Source organism: Falco naumanni, chromosome 3, assembly GCF_017639655.2.
Source record: "Falco naumanni isolate bFalNau1 chromosome 3, bFalNau1.pat, whole genome shotgun sequence".
Classification (NCBI taxonomy): Eukaryota; Metazoa; Chordata; class Aves; order Falconiformes; family Falconidae; genus Falco; species Falco naumanni.
The window spans coordinates 94214844-94231530 of record NC_054056.1 but is presented as its reverse complement, the minus strand read 5'-3'; positions in this window follow the sequence as shown (position 1 = coordinate 94231530).

Sequence of the window (16687 nt, the reverse complement as noted above, 5' to 3'; positions counted from 1 at the left end):
AGCGCTTTTAAAAAATAAGCGTTTTGGCTTCCTTGTCTTCCAAATTTCTAATGCTTGGTCTTGAGCTGGCACTGGGGAAAGAAGCAGGACTCAAAGGTAAAAATGACAGGGAGCATGGTTTCCATCAATGTGTACAGCTATGCGCAGCTGTGAAGCTTTCCCAGGCGTGATACTGCATGTGACGAAGTCTGGGTTAACCCAAAGAGCTTGGCTGGCACTGGAGCTGTTCGAGCCTGGTGAGGAGCTCTGCTCAGGTGGCTGCTAGCTCAGACCTCCTTCCTGTGTCAGGGCATTTGCCACCCTCCCATCACCCTCCCTCCATTAAGTCTGCCTCAGTACCTCTGCAATTACGCTAACAATACTCCTTCTTATCTCAGACGGTATCTTTTCCATATCTCTTGGCAAAGCAGATGAGGAGTTGTGTCGGTCAGTGCAACCGGTGCCCTCCTCACTTGTGCCTGGCAGGGGAAACTTCTCTTTACCCGCACAAAGAAAAGCCAGCAGTTTTTCTACGTAGTATGAGTCTTTTCTCTGAAACTGGTCCTATTGGTACACGATGGAAGTCTGCTGGTAAAGGGTGTAGACCTGTCAGCCCTACAGCACAGAGTATGTCCTGGGCATGTGTGCCTTTGCTGCAGTCCCGAGCAGAAGAACCGTCACAATTACTGCCATCCAAGGAGATTCTCAAGGACACAGAGTTAAAAGCTGCTTCTCCAAAGTACTGGTGGACTTTGAGAGTTGAATTTCCTCATACTTTTGACCTCTTCTGTTGACCTCTTCTGGGTGCTAGCAGTCAGGGTTACCTCTTCCATTAGGCTGGGACATGTTTTGGCCCTCCACCACAACAGACCAGGAGAGAAACCATCCATGGTCATGGTTAGTTCTTCAGTGTTGTCTGCAGATCCTAGAACTTCAGATTGTGAGCTCTTGCTTTACCGTTCACCTGCTTTATGACCAAAGGCAATACTGATTTCCAGTTCTCATCCTTTGTGGTATCCAATTAAAGAAATGCTCTCAAAGTTGCTCTGCTACTTTTAGTCTATAATTTTCAGTAGAAATTATCACATTTTTTGCCTCCTTCTGCTTCCCAGTCTCTCCCCATTGAAGCAGCAACTGACAGAAGCTGCTGGAGCCATCTTTATGGTTAACATGAACTATAAAATGCAGTAGTCTCACCTGGGTGCAAAGAAGTTGTATTTCAGGAACTTTATTCCTGTATCTCCTTCTCTCACACCATATATTCAGATGATTCTTTGTCAGCAGAAAGAGCTTGTGGTAGGATTCCTGCTCGTCCTTTGTCATTTTTAGGATTCTGCATTCCTTCACTCACACCATTTGCTCCTTTGCCCTCTGAATGCCATCCAAAGTCTGATGAAGTCTGATGAAACCAACAGGAATCTTTCCACCACCTTCTGTGAGATCTCAGACCATGTCCACCTTTTCCCATTCACCACAATCTGCTCTTGCATCCAAGCCTGCTTTCCACATGGCAGTCCTTCCTCCTCCATCTGTCTCCCACCCCTTTCTGGCTCCCTGGCTTCCACACCAGCCTGCTCACCTCCTTTGCTGTCCGTACCTCCAGCCACTTTTTGCATCCCTCTTCCCAGATGTTTCATGAACTCCTTTCAGCCCCTATGGCAAATGGGTCACTCCCCTCTCCTGCCACCCCTGCCACCACTTCTGTCTTGTCCCTTGCCCACCAGCTGGGGCACTTGCTCCTCCTCAGCTTCAGCCAGCCATGTCCCTCTTTCAGGAGCTCTGGGCTCATGGAAAAGTGACTCCCTGTTCCCATTTTTGGAGTTTGACTCCAGCCCAAGGGAGCTTGGCTATTCCTGGGGTGCCTAGTTTCCTCAGGGCAGGTGGACGTGCTTGCAGAGATGTCACCGATGTCTGTGTCTCGCCGGGACGGGAAGCAGCCAGGAGCAGGTGTGTGTCCAGCTAGAACTCCCAGGCTCCCAGGAAAGCTTTAGCTGTTGAGACCTTGCAGCTTTTCCTCAGGACATGCCAGTGTGGTTTTTCAGGCAGCCTGGGTTTTTAGCTTTGCACGGGGAGGCAGCCCAGAGCTGATGGGGTTGGGATTGGCACCTCCAGGTGGGTCACACATCCAGCCAGAAGGGCAGGAGAGGCAGGAGTCTTACAGGAAAAATTGCTAGAAATTTTAAGGCTGAAAACCAGGTTTTGCATAGTCTTGTTTTTGTCAAAATAGCAGGAGCAGCTTGGTTTATTTTCCCTCCAGAAAAAAAAATATTCAGCCTGTAACATCCAGAACAGGAATCTGCATCCTGAACAGACAAGAGGTGCCATTCTTCTGAACATCTCACTGTGGCACCTCGTAATGAGAATTTTGGGTAGTGTTAACAATATCAAATGTACTTGGGCAACCTGTCAGAGAGATTGGATGTCAGCTGTAGAGCAAAATACAAATGCAGCCTAACTGTGAGCCTTCAGGAGGAGCCTCATGAATATGTATAAATACTTGGAAAATATGTTGTGAATATGTATAAATACTTGAAAATATGCTGTGGCACCCAGTTAATTCTTCAAGATGTAGATAACTGTGCAGTCATGGTGAAGACTGATAAAATGTACGATTACGTAGAAAAGGGAAGTCACTTGTGAATATTCAAGAGGAATTAGGCACACGAAATGATACAAGAGGATTTTCTGCTCAATAACATTCTTCTTCCAGCTTCAGTTACGGTGGCTCCATGATGCCTCCAAGACACTTCTCTGAATTTTCTGTGCCAGATAAAACATTGCTGATAAAATATCGGACTGTGTGTAGGAACACTTTAAAAATATCTGCACAAGACCAGAAACAAAACACGACAGTAAAGACAAGTACTTCCTTTACCATTTAACATTGGATAGGATGGAGGTAGCTGGCGAGGTGTGTGTATGGGTGTGGCAGGGGTGATGGATGTGACTGGGGGAACAGTCACAAAGAGGTTTGAAAAAGGTGCAATTAAAAATCAGTTGCATTTCTGCAACCTGTATGTGGTCCCCATGCAAGGGCAGAGGAGAACCCCTTATCAGTGTGCCCTTCCCAGTCGGTGGCCAGGTCTGCTTGAATAGAATAGTCTTGGAAATGCAAAATTCTTTTGCAAGGTAGTGTGTGTTCAGGAAACAATCACAGTCAGCACTGCTTCAAAGATATGCTGCGTCAGTCCTGCAGTACTAAATTCTTCTGAAGTTGTTTGTTACTATTTGGTATTGATATATATCTTAAAGACCTTCTTGTATATCCTGTTAAGTTACCAAAATGCGGAAGTGAGGGACGAATAGATAAAAATGTTGATGAACGATGCTATGGGAAGGTCAAATTACTAAAATATTCTCAGCTGAAATGCATCAGCCAAAATTTCTATCAGCTTGAGCTCTGCTGAATGACCCTTCGTAATGAAATATTTTTTATCATTCCTTGCATGTTGTGCTATAAATTGATATTTTTATGGAACAATCATGCAAACCTTACAGTAAATAGAAGCTGTAATATATCAGGATGACAGGCACAGCTAGGAGAACACATTGCAGTTTGCCTGGTTTTGAAGGATAGCTGTTGCAACCCAGGTTTTGGGGGGAGGTTCAAGAATTTCTGCTTACTAGGTTAATTATTTTGGATTGTATGCTACTCCACTTTTCTGAGAAGCTTTTGTGGGAATAAGGTAGACTGCATTTGGCTTTTCACTAGTGGGACTGAAGTGTTTAGGTTGCTGCTCTGAGTGATTGGTGCCTACCACAGAAGATATTCAAGGTTTTTCAGCTTAATGACTCTGGGAAGAGGAACTTGCCACAGCTCTCCAGGGTCTGCCCATGAGTCTGCGGCTGGGGTGGAATTGACAATCCAAGGGGCTGGGGGCTGCATACGTTAGTACGCAAATAAGCCACTGAAGTCATGACAAGAGATGTTTGTGCTCCAAATATACTTATGCTCTTTGGTTTTACCACATTTTATCTGGCTCCTTTGAAACAAGAATAGTTCTGAAGCTATAACGGAAGGGAAGAAGTCTTGTTCATCTTCTAGGAAACCACTCAAATGTTTGTATGTATGAGACCAGCTAATACAGAGCAAAGCAATCATTATTCAGCAGGCTTGAAAGCAGGTGGTTCCCGTTACGAGTACCAGATGTGCCACTGAGTGTTTCTGTGTAAAACCCAGCCATCAGTCCAGGGCTGCACCACCACTTTGCCTTTGCAAACAGACTTACATCTGTTGGGTTCGGCTGGCTGTGTCTTGCACCATCTGAATTTGGAAGACAGAAGGGGAGAAAGTCTCACTTGTAAAGGGATTTCTGCCTTGCTCTGGATCATTTTACCCTTCTTCTAGCCCCCTCCCCAAACCCTCTCCCTGTGCAACTATCAGAATGAGTTTGGTGAGGTTCATTCGTTGAACCTCCTGTGCTTCCTTACCTGCCCTGGAAGACAAGAGCATGCCTGTGTGAAGCTTACCTATAGACTGAGGAGGGCAGGGTGTTCTCTTGCCTTGTGGGTACTACTGGAAAACAACTAATCATGCATGGTTAGCATGAAGCCAGCCCAGTAAGCCAGTTAAGTCAGTTACCGGTAAATCAGAGTGTGTTACCAAGGTTAGCTTCATTAGGTAGTGGGCTTGTGGTTGGAAGGTGCCTAAAAATGCTTCATTTTCTTATTTGTGGTACATGCAGACAATTACATTCCTGCATCCCCAAGAAATAATGCATGCACAATCTGTATCACAGTTTGTGAATCAAAAAAGTGGCTAGAGCCTAGTCTAGAAAGAAGTGCATCTTTCATCTCAATGGGAAGTGAAGTACAGAAAAGAAATATTTTCCTGCAGGCTCTCAGCAGTTTGACTCTGTGATTCTGCTGTAGGGTTTTCCCCACATCAGCATCTTCTGAGTTGGCTGTACCATCTAATACATCTCCCATTCCCCTTTGTTCTCTATGGAGGTGGAACAGAGCCTTGGAAAAGGAACTTTCTTCATGCTGATGGTTATGTAATCCCAAAATCTGGCTCCTTGAGCTTTTCTGTCCCCAGATTGACAAGCTCTGTCTGTGCTGTTTAGAGGAGGGGTTCTGGAAACAACGGGCATGGTCATATTCTTGCTCCTGATGTGTGACCGATGTAGACTGCCTCCCTCAGCATGGTGCATTTGGATACTCGGGTTCTGGTGTACCTGGTTGCTGTCTGCCAGGGTGACGCTTGTTTGGAAGGTGGCCTTGCCCCTGTGTGGTTTCTGGAGATACAGTGATTCCAGGGACTAGTGCTGAGTGACATCTCTTGTATGAATGTGGCCCTGGGATTTTTTTTCCTTGGCTGATACATACATAAATCTGCATTTCTGCTTCAAATCTGCTGGTTCTAATGGTAAGAGTATCTCTCCTCTAGCCATTAACACAAATACAGGATGCCTAAAGCAGAGATCTTTGTCTTCCCCTTAAGCAGCACCTTCCTCCAGTATTGGGCAAACATCTTCATCCTTGCACTTGTAGTCTGGGCATCATCTTCAGGTTGGACGTCTCTGCAGGTCCTCACATCCAGGTGATGCCCACATCTTTCAGATTCTTTTGGTGCAACTACTCCACATTTCTGTCTGTCTATTCTCCCTCCTAAAACTGTTATCTGGATTTTCAAATGTCTCAATTATTTCAAGGTTATTGCCCTACCAATATCCACCCAGATCCTGCCATGAAGCTTGTTTTTCTAGCTCACTGTTTTGAACATGCCAGCTCTCTCTATCCACCACACCATCCGTTTCCCTCCTCTCTTACATTGATATTCCATTCCTTTCCCAGGCATCATCTCTCATTTACTGTCAAAACATCAGTGCCTGCCCCAGCAGGATCACCTCCCACCCTCTCTCTCACCATCATTCACATTTTCAGTTTTGCTGCAAGCACTTATATGTTGCTTGTGCTGGAAGAAGCTCCTCACAGGCGTCCAGAATACTTCTTTCTCATCCCTGAAGCCTTTCTGAGCAACCTTTTTCACTCTGACACCTGCAACCAGCTTAGGACAGGAAAGTGGCTGGGATGTGGAGAGGAGACAGCACTCCCTCTTCGGTCAACCAATACTTTTGGGTTGATTCCCTGTTTCTATCTATCTTTTTTTATATTTAAGGTCAAACATTAAAGCATATGAACTGGGCTTTTGTGCCAGTAGATTACTTAGAGCAGTGGTTAGTTCTCCTAAGCTCAGTGTTGATACCAACAGAGATAGCAAGGGGTCATCCAGATGCACCCCTCCCATGATACATTTTGAGAACTGCCCATCGCTTCCCCCCAGCCCTCAGCAGCAGGCTGGCCCCTTGCCCACAGACGCCTGCTCTGCAAGGCAGCAGCGTCTGGCTCACAAAGCCTTCAGTTAAGATTTTGGCTGCTTACCGTTCCAGATGTATTAGCTGAGCATAGATGTAGAGGGCAGTGAGAAGGAGAGGCATGTGTGTGCAAGCTACAAGGCAGCTGCACCTCTCTTCCTCTGTTAGCATTGACCATAACATGTCCTCCCGTGTCACACAGTGGGGCAGTGGGACTGCAACCCCCAAACCAGACGGGCTCTGCAGTTGGCCCTCTTCCACCTCCCTTGTTCATCAATGGCTTCCCACAGCCGTGCATGAAGGGGGCCGTAACAGTGCTGGGACTTGTTAAACGTGTAGATCTTAGGGCTTTCACAATTGGTTAAAGGAGCTTTGCTTTTTATGAACCAAACACTTTAGAAAGTACTTTAGCTGTGGGGAAAACAAAAAAAGGGGAAAAAAAGCATGAATTGATGGAGACAATAGTCTCCTTTTAAAAATTCACTGTTCTAAACCATAATATTTGTTAATACTAACAGTATGTGTTAATAAATGGCCAAGCATTGAATGCTTGAAAAGGGTGTCTTTAAGAATATGGTACTGTAAAACTTAATTTCAAAAAACTTTTAAAAATATTTTATTTGTTCACATCTGCATAGCTTAATAGTATGTTATTACATCTGGGTAATTTCTCAGTCATCACAAACCCACTCAAAGCACCAGCCACTGTCACGCTGTGCTACCACTCTGAAGGTCCACATGCACCCCCAGACAGAGCTGTGCAGAGCAGTCTGCTCCATTTTTCACAGTAACTGTTCTAAAATACCTGTCTCCCCCAGGTCTGAGCAGCCCCTGCTTCCAGTGCTGCCAGAGAAGGTGACACCCTTGGACCAAAGTAGCAAGCCCATCTCCTCTGAGCCACCGTGATCATGGGCCCCATGGCTGAGCAATGACCAAAACCCTAGCTCTCCTGAACCCCACTTCTGAGATTTTAGTACTGGCCTGAGCATCCCAGCTCAGCCATTATCTCCCCATGGCATCCTGCAGTGCTCCTTAAATGCTCCACACGAAAGAGAAGAAATCACATTAGCAACAGGCACGCTAATCACGTAAATGGCTTAATTATCTTGATCAGTCCCAACTGCAAGCATAACCCAGCTTATCCTGCAGTACCTTATAGCACAACTAGGCAGGTTTGGATCAGATGGCAGGGTATAGGGTGTAAGGGCTTACCTTCACAGTGAGTACGCATCGAGCCCTCTGCTCCGTGAGGGAGTTTGTTTCAGGCTTATGTGGAGTCAGAGGTAATTGTGTTGCAGGCATGAAATGACATCTATGTGAGGAGGGACTGAGATGATCCAGGCTCATCAGCTTGGAAATGGGGTGACAGGGGGCCATACGATGCTACATGATCCTCTGGTGAACTACATGAAGGAAATGGATGGGAAGGGATCGCTCTCCCCTAAAACTCAAGTCAAATTTTCATGGGCAGCAAATTAAAAGCAAAAAAACAAAAATATTTTTCTTTCATATCCTCATTTAAGCCAAAGATCCCAGTGCCACAGGGTCTTCCAGAGACCATCTGATACTACATTTAGCAGATGTTCAGAGAAATACATGCAGGAAAGGTGCATAGATAGTCATTTGACAAAATGGGCCAGATGTAATCCATAGGTCAGAAATACTGTCCTGCTGGTTGCTGGAAGCTGGAGAGCTGTCCCACAGGATTCAGGGCTCACTGGTTATCTGAACCTTTTAATTTTACCCTCAGCATCTCCTTCTGGTTACTGTGGAGATGGGATAGTGAGTTGGAGGCATCTCTGCTCTGCCCCAGTATAGGGTTCTTATGCACTGGCAAAGTCGCATTTGGCTTAAAAACTCATGTTAGTGAAATCTCGTTACCTTTGGGACCATACCTGTCTCCTAAGCTTCTTCAAAATCCAGGAGGGAAAAAAGGGGGTATGAGAGCATAAAAAGCAAACAGTAACAAAAAGCTTTAATTTTTGAAATATTTTGTGTATTTCTGCTTTATTCAGGAAAGTTTAGAACAACTCCTGCTTAGGTAACGTTAAAACAACAAAATGTATCAAATATCATTTAGATGCTGGGTTTGGGTTTGGGATGGGATTGCTTGCCTTAAACTCGCCATCCCATTTTCATCTTCCAGGTAAGACTGAGTAAATTAGGAGGTATTTCTCCTTTGATAGTCTAAAAATATAACCCAGAAATGTACGTAAAATCTCATTTGAGGGGATATTTCTGGAGATGATGGAGCTTGATAAGACAAGACAGTGTGTATGGTTTGTGTTGGAATATCAGGATGTTTTTGATGCACATACAGAGAGATTTGGTTGTTACTTTGTACCCCCACCCCAAACCCCCCCGGTTGCTGTGCTGGCCCACACACATTCTATGGCTCCAGGAAATCAGACACATGACAGGTTTTGACAGGTTTCGTCTTGTGTTGGAGATTTGTTTCTAGAATGAATCACTCTTCTAATCTGAAGCCAACAGAAGTTGGTCCTGAATTTTTGGGCATCCCTCAGTGCTAACAGCTACATGAACTTTGAATATATTGCTATATAAATTACAGTCTCGTATTGTATTTCTTGGCAATTGACACACAAATGCAAGAGAACACAGTCTAATACCAATGTAAAAATTCCTTTATATAGCTTAAAGCTGTCTTTTGAAGCATAGTTTTATTTTTAACATCGCATCAGTTATCTCCAAATATAGACTGCAGCTAAATGCAAATAGGGGAGAGAGGAACAAGCACACACGTGTGGCTTTCCTGTCCCTGTGATGTGGTGGTGATGCTGGGAGCTGGGTGCCCGTCCTGCTGCCCCTCTGGTCACCGCCTAGCCGCTCCCATGTTCTCTCTCCTTCTCAGAAACAGGGAGTAGACCTTGGCCCTGCATTTTACACCTGCCCTGCGCTGGGCCCAGCTCTCCCATCCTACAACCACATGCATGAGGTTCCAATGCGGTGCAGATGTCGGAGGGGGCGGGAGGAGGAGTGTGTGATGATATTTTGGCACAGAAGCTGGTGAGTCAGAGACGGAGCAAGATGCAATGCTCCTCCTGTCCAGGCACTGGCGAGTCCCACCCTGCTTCCCACAGGGCCTGGGGGAGGACAGGGTCACCCTGAATGGCTTCATAGGCAACAACAGACTTGGACTTTGGCTCCAGTCATAGCAACCTTCACTCTTCCTTGGGACAGACCAGCCATTTGCATGTTCTGCTTTCTCATGCCTTGCCTCCACAGTAGCTTGTCTCATCCCCTGGCCCTGCGGCCACAGCCACTGCCATGCATCACCCTCACAGCCACAGCTCTGTCGGTGGGACACCTGGGTGCACTGCTTGGGACAGGAGCTCCTCTGCACCCCTAACTGCAGCCTGGCGGAGGGGAGCACATCGCCTGTCTGCAGGACCTGCTCCTCAGCAGGAAGGGATGGGAAGGGATGGGAGGTGTACAAGACCCAAGGAGGAAGACGCTTCAGCAGTGCCATGATGAAGGCACTACCCTGAGGGAGAGAAAACCTCATGTGGGTTTCTTCACCAGAAGGCACAGCCTCAACAAGAGCACTGGAGAGCATTTCTCCTCCCTTGCTTGTCCATAAACTGATGCTGGTCACCTTTTTTGGAAATAAGCTTTCAGTTTTTCCATCCAGCTGGCTTTTTTTATGTCAGGGATAAAGGCTCTGCCTGGGGAGGTGGCAGACCTCTGCCTGTGTCCCTGCTGCTGGTGCACAGAGGTGCTGTGCTGGATGGGCAACACAAGCCTCACCTCAACCCTGGGCTTCAATACTTGCTTTGGTACGGGTACCACAGGGACTTGTAATTGAGTTTCCTTAAGCCTCATAACTATTTGGCCATGCAATATCATAGCCTGCTTCTCTCACTTGTTTTTGTCTCCTCTTCATGCTGAGAGTGCTGTGCAGGCTCATGAACCATGAACCAACTCGCCAAAAAAGCAGCATCAAGTAAGCTGCAGCCCCTGGTCCTGGCGAGGGGGAGTCAGGCAGCACTGCCTGGTGTGCTGTGTGGCATGCCAAGCAATGGCTGCATCAGATGCGGGTGGGAGGCCCGGGAGAACTAAAAGCTGTTGGGGGAATCAGAAGGGAGGACTCTTGTTACTACCAGCCATGTCATTCGATGACAGCCGCACCTCAGGCATCCACCCACACTGCTTCCTACTCCCTTGAACCAGCTGCTCAGCTTGGCTGGGTATGGAAACGCTCAGCCAGAAGCTCATAGTCCATATCTCACTCCTCAGAGTAAAATCAAACCACCTGGCCACTGGAGCAAGGAGGAAGGCATGGGTGGTGCCCTGTCTTAGTGGGATGTTGGGGAGAAAGGGGTCCCCATGGAAAGGCCCGATGGGCTCCGGGGAAGTCAGTGGAGCAGTGGCTTTGCTGGACACCCATCACAGCAAAGTCATTGCTGAGTCCTTGTCTCTTCCCCCCCGCCTCTGATTTCAGCTCATTTTTCTTTGCTTTTCTGACTCTCCTACGTTTAAGCTTCTGTTCAACCTTGCACTTACCTCTAGGAATTCCTCAGCATTTAGGCTGAGATCCAGGATAGCTCTTTTTGTTTGCAAATTGATTTAGTCACCTCTCGGGTTCTTAGCATAGGTGCTGTGCATTACCTGGCAACGTTAAATCATACATGGGTTCTGTCAGGGGAATTAGAAATAGATGAGAAATTGGAGATATTTCAGGAACTCTCCACACAGAAAGCCTGGGGGATCGTCACAGCTATCAAGTCTAGTGAGGATTCCTCAGTGGCCTAGTAACACAGATCTAAAAGAGAAAAAAACCCACATAATTAAGCTTTCCTTGAGCTCCTCTTGTAATGGTGTTGGTGTCCCTGATGCTGCAGGCCAGTATCTCTATGGGAACGTGTATCTCTTAAAAACTCAGCCCTGTGTGCCTTGTCACCTGGCTCCATTCCTTGGCATCCCAGTTGTCTCCTGGAAATCTCTGGGGCACAGACGAAGGCAATCTAGGGGCATGGGATAATACAGGCATTTCCAGCCCTGATCTATGGAGGAAAGGGGTCTGTTCCCACCCTGAGCAGTCAGATAACACCCCAGGACTTGGGCACATGATCTGCACCCACGCTGCTATGCATCATGAGGACATGAGGGCAGCAGAAGTCCCTTCCTCCATTCTCCTGTCCCTCCTGTTAAACCTGCTCGGCAGCCTGTTTAAATCCTAATCAGTTTCTTGCTGCTTGCTTGTTGTTATGCTCCATCTCTCACCCACAAGCAGGGCGGTCCTGGGGATCTCCCCCCACAAAGGTCTATGTGTGGTTTGCAGCTGTTCTCCTTGCAGTGGTTCTGCTGCTCTCTTGGCTCCCAGGCCAAATAGAGTTTTCATCCCTGAGAAGCGTTTAGCAACCCCACCTGGACTTAGTGAGTGAACTTTTATAACCTATTAAGTATTTTATGGATTTTACAGTATTTTAGTTTTATAAGGTAAGCCTGGGCAAGAAAAAAGAGCTCTACCACCCAAGCCCAGGCTGCCCTGGGGTTTTGTTTGCAGGTGGGAGGTGGTGTTGGTTCAGCTCTTCAGAGCAGAGGGAAGGACACTCGGTTAGCATCAGCCTCTGGTTAAGCTGCTGCTGAGGGGTGGGCAGGGGAGAGCTCTCCCTGTCCCCAGCATCTCGACAGCCCTCTCCTTAAACCTCTCTCCAAGGTGATCCACCCACGGAGAGAGAGGCTTACTTAGCTATTGGTGAGTTTACAGCAAAGACTTAAGAGATTTTAAAATGATCCCTGTCACTGACTGGCTGCCTCATCTGAGCAGGATATAAGTTTTCCTAATCACTATTAACAGTTTTTCACTTGGCATGGAAAGCCTAACTGTGGGTTCAGACTTCTGTGTATAGCCTGGATCTTGACCTGACCCCTATAGCACTGTAAATTTTGTAATTTTTGTAATTTTTTAAAGTTCCATTACTGCGTAGTTCTGTTCTACCCTATCCTACCCTATCCTACCCTACCCTATCCTATCCTATCCTATCCTATCCTATCCTATCCTATCCTATCCTATCCTATCCTATCCTATCCTATCCTATCCTATCCTATCCTATCCTATCCTATCCTATCCTATCCTATCCTATCCTATCCTATCCTATCCTATCCTATCCTATCCTATCCTATCCTATCCTATCCTATCCTATCCTATCCTACCCTATCCTACCCTATCCTACCCTATCCTACCCTATCCTACCCTATCCTATCCTATCCTATCCTATCCTATCCTATCCTATCCTATCCTATCCTACCCTATCCTATCCTATCCTATCCTATCCTATCCTATCCTATCCTATCCTATCCTATCCTATCCTATCCTAAAGTGTCATGGCTAGCTCTAAGTCTGCACCCAGGGCAGTGCTGCTGGCCCTGGGTGGAGGGCAGGACAGGCATCCCTTGCTGCAGGAGCCCTGTGTGGGGTGGGGGATGGAGGGGCTATGCTGTTTGTGCTGCCTGTGTTGTGGGTTGCCTGTGCCTGGCACAGTGCGGGTGCTCAGTACCTCTCCTGGGGGGCCTCAAGGCAGCAGAGGCATTTTCCTCCTTAATATATGAGGCTGTGCCAAGCCAGAGGACAACCTTTTTATTTTAACTGCATGAATTCCTGGTTGCAGGAGCTATTCGGTGCAAGGTGTGACTTCAAAAAAACAAGGCAAAGGTGATGGTAGGTGGGTGGGAGCAGGCAGCACACTGGTGGCTGGGGCCAAGGACAGGTCGCCCTGAGGCAGGCTGAAGACGGTAGAAGAAAAAGCAAAGTGCCTGGTGTGCCTCATCCCAATCTTAGCTTGACCCGATACAAATAAATCCTCTGCCAGGGATTGTCTTCACTGCTGACTTTAAATAGCAACATCTTCATTAACTTAAGCCTTCTCTTGAGCCTTGTGGCTTCTCTCTCTGCCGAGCCTTTTCTGTTACCCCTACCTCAGACTGACAGTCCCATCCTTCCTACACCCACACTGGTGCTAAGGGCTGCAGGCTCAGGGGGATGTTTTAAAACCCTGGCATGTCATCCATGGAGCTTCGCCCTAAGAGAATTTTTCCAGCAGTCCTCACAGAGCAGCATCAGGCATCTCTGCAAACCAAGCATTACAGATGCTCCTCTCTTTCTTTCTTTCTTTCTTTCTTTCTTTCTTTCTTTCTTTCTTTCTTTCTTTCTTTCTTTCTTTCTTTCTTTCTTTCTTTCTTTCTTTCTTTCTTTCTTTCTTTCTTTCTTTCTTTCTTTCTTTCTTTCTTTCTTTCTTTCTTTCTTTCTTTCTTTCTTTCTTTCTTTCTTTCTTTCTTTCTTCGTTTCTTTCTTTCTTTCTTTCTTCCTTTCTTTTTCTTCCTTTCTTTCTCTCTTTCTTTCCTTCTTTCTTTCTTTCTTTCTTTCTCTCTTTCCTTCTCTCTTTCTCTTTCCTTCTCTCTTTCTCTCTTTCCTTCTTTCTTTCTTTCTCTGTTTCTTTCTCTTTCTTTCTTTCTTTCTTTCCTTCCTTCCTTCTTTCTTTCTTTCTTTCTTTCTTTCTTTCTTTCCTTTTTTCTTTCTTTCTTTCCTTCTCTCTTTCTTTCTTTCTTTTTCTTTCTGTCTTGCTGTCTTTCTCTGTCTTTCTTTTTTATTTGCACAGGCAAAAAATTGCAGGTGTTGGAAGAGCCCCTGGCAATACCCAGCACAAGGCCAGCTTGTCTTTGAACAGGCTGCACTGGGGCGTGTTGATAGACCTGGGTGGGAAGAGCCCCATGGGCAGCCCCCCCCAGCAGAAGGGGGCACGGGGATGCCTGCTGTCCTGCACGGGGAGCTGAGGGAGGTGGTGGGGGGCCAGTGCTGGGACTCTGCTCCTACCCCAGAGCCAGGGTGTTGCTGCAAGTTGTAGATGCCTGTGTTTTCTTCCTTTTCTTGAGTACAAAGAGAGACACCACCTTTCCTTTGGACTTCCATGTGCATGTTGAAGACTTCCTGGAGGAACCAGTGACTTTCTCTTGTGTAATTGTTCTGTTCAATACCCTGCGTAGCAGAGTCAGTTTAATTTGTCGGTTTCTGCTCGGGATGTGTCAGACCGATGGTTGCTTATCTGCGTCTCCAGCCTCGCTGCAGCTGTGATGGCAGGCATGAAGCTGCCTCTGGCCCTGGCGTGGGAAGGGGGACCGGGGAGCCACGCTCCCAGTTGTCCTGACACAACGTGATTGAGCTCCCTCTTATGGATGGCTACAGAAGGCCAAGTTAGGCTCAGATCTTTGGATGCCAAAAGTATTTTTACCTCCACCTTTATTTACATAGTACCTGCTTCAAATGGGAGTAGAAAAGCTCCAGAGTGGAGTTATACCATGGACGACTTTTGGGGCAAGTTTTTTGGCACAGGCAGATGGGGTTGTAAAACCTTGTGTTGTGACTCAGGCTCTAATTCATTTAGGAATCTCAGTTGTCCAACAGAAACTTGGACAGAAATTTAGGGAGCAGAGGTAATGCCAAATGAGCTAGGCAAAAACAAGAAACACACCCAACGGTCTGCTGACACAAGGTGCCAGGTTATGGGCAGGGTCACCGAAAGCTGTTTGTGTCCTCTCTCCCCTATCCCATTCCTCCATTATCCCCAGTGCATCTTACCTTTTTCACCCTTCTCCCTACCTAGTAACAAGGAAAGCCCAAACCCAGTGAGAAACCTGTGCTGGAAAGAGACTGAGGTCCATGTGTGTGCCAGGAAGCTTGGGGTGGTGCTCACTGGGACCAGCAACAGTGACTCTCTGGTCTTTGCTGGGCACTGCCCCAGATACACAGTGATCCCAGAAGCCTCAGATAAAGCACCTGATGAAAAGCTCTTCCATTGGCACCCAGTGGCGTCATGACCTGTTTCCAGGACTCTGTACTTATTGCATCCAAAGAATGAGTAACTTAATGAAAATATGTAAGCCTAGCCTTGAAACTGGCCCAGGCATGCCAGAATCCTTCCACCACTTACTCCTTGAGGCTGATTCTCCACATCTGGGTGGCCAGGGGGATGAGCTGGGTCAATTTAAGTGTGAGATTCTTCACCGCTACAGTGCCTTGTGCTTAAAGGGTAATTTCATCCCTCACCAGGCAGGTCATAAAAATTACATCCTTATGGGTGGGATCTTCCCTGGGGTGTACGGCCACTGTGTTTTGTAAAGCCATAGCCATCTTCAGTGTCAAGAACTGCAGCGAGTGACAGCCCCATCTTACCTACTGGGGTTTTGTGGAGGGAGGGAAATGGTCTTCACTCCTTCCTGCACAAACCCATTAAGCAGAAACGTGGAGCTATGAACTGCCCCCACCATCTCCACATGACTCCTAAGAAGATTCCTGAAACTGCCTCAAAAGTACCAAAAGAAAGCTTGAATGATGTCCAGTTAATGCACTGCAAAGGATGAACCCTGCAGCTACTCGTCTGTCAAGGAGAAAACAGATTTCAGCACAACAATGACAGTTCACGTCCGCTTAGAGATCTGAGCTATAGTGTTTGTATCTCTGCTAAACTGCCAAAAAACCTCTCAGCATACTGATAGGCGAGTACAGATCCACCTGCTGAGCTGGGTAAGTGCTGTCGGAATGGAATAATTTAATTTCTCTGTTTGCCAGAGTGAAGCAAACTAACAAAAAGCCCATTCAGCTCTTTAATAAAACCTTTCCTCCTTTTTTGTAATCAATATGGGTCAGTTCTCTTTTATACAACACAAGGCTGTAATTCAGCTGAGTAAAAAATGTAATGTAATTTTGAGAATCTATAAATGCTTTAAATGTGATGTAATTTAATAACATCAATCCCAGCTAACTAGGAAGCAGAAAAATTACTTCTATGACCATTAAGGATGGCGTTTACTATTCCAGAGCAAACACCAGTAATTTTATCTCCCATATACTGGCAAATTCAATGCCTTCTGACAGTGGAGAACACATGTTCCCTAACCCTTTACTGTGCTGAAATAACCATTTAAAAATAACTTCTGAGGCGAGGAGTGATCTGATCCTTTCCATTCTTCTTCAAATACTTTCACGCCCGGCACTGCTCAGTAGGCTAACCTGATCTTGAACAAATGCTTCACAGATATTTGGTAGTTATCAAAAGCTCAGTTTCAAGACTGGAGAGCGTTTCACTCCTAAAGCATAGCAAATCAGCCGGGAGAGCGTGAAAGTGACTCTGGGCAATCTCCCTTTTGTAGGGTAATTTACTTTCAAATAAGCAGAGAGAGGTGTTTATGGACTCCCCACCATCCCTGCTGGCTCTGCAACAGACTCTCAGTCCTCTCAAGCCCCAGCCAGCAAGTCAGTCTCCTCCCAAGGACTGTTCAAACAGGTTGAAGAGTGGGCAACCCCCTGGAGCTGGCTGGGGCTGGGGCTGCTTCTCTCCCACTAGCCACATGCAGGACACCAGCGGCACCCTGCG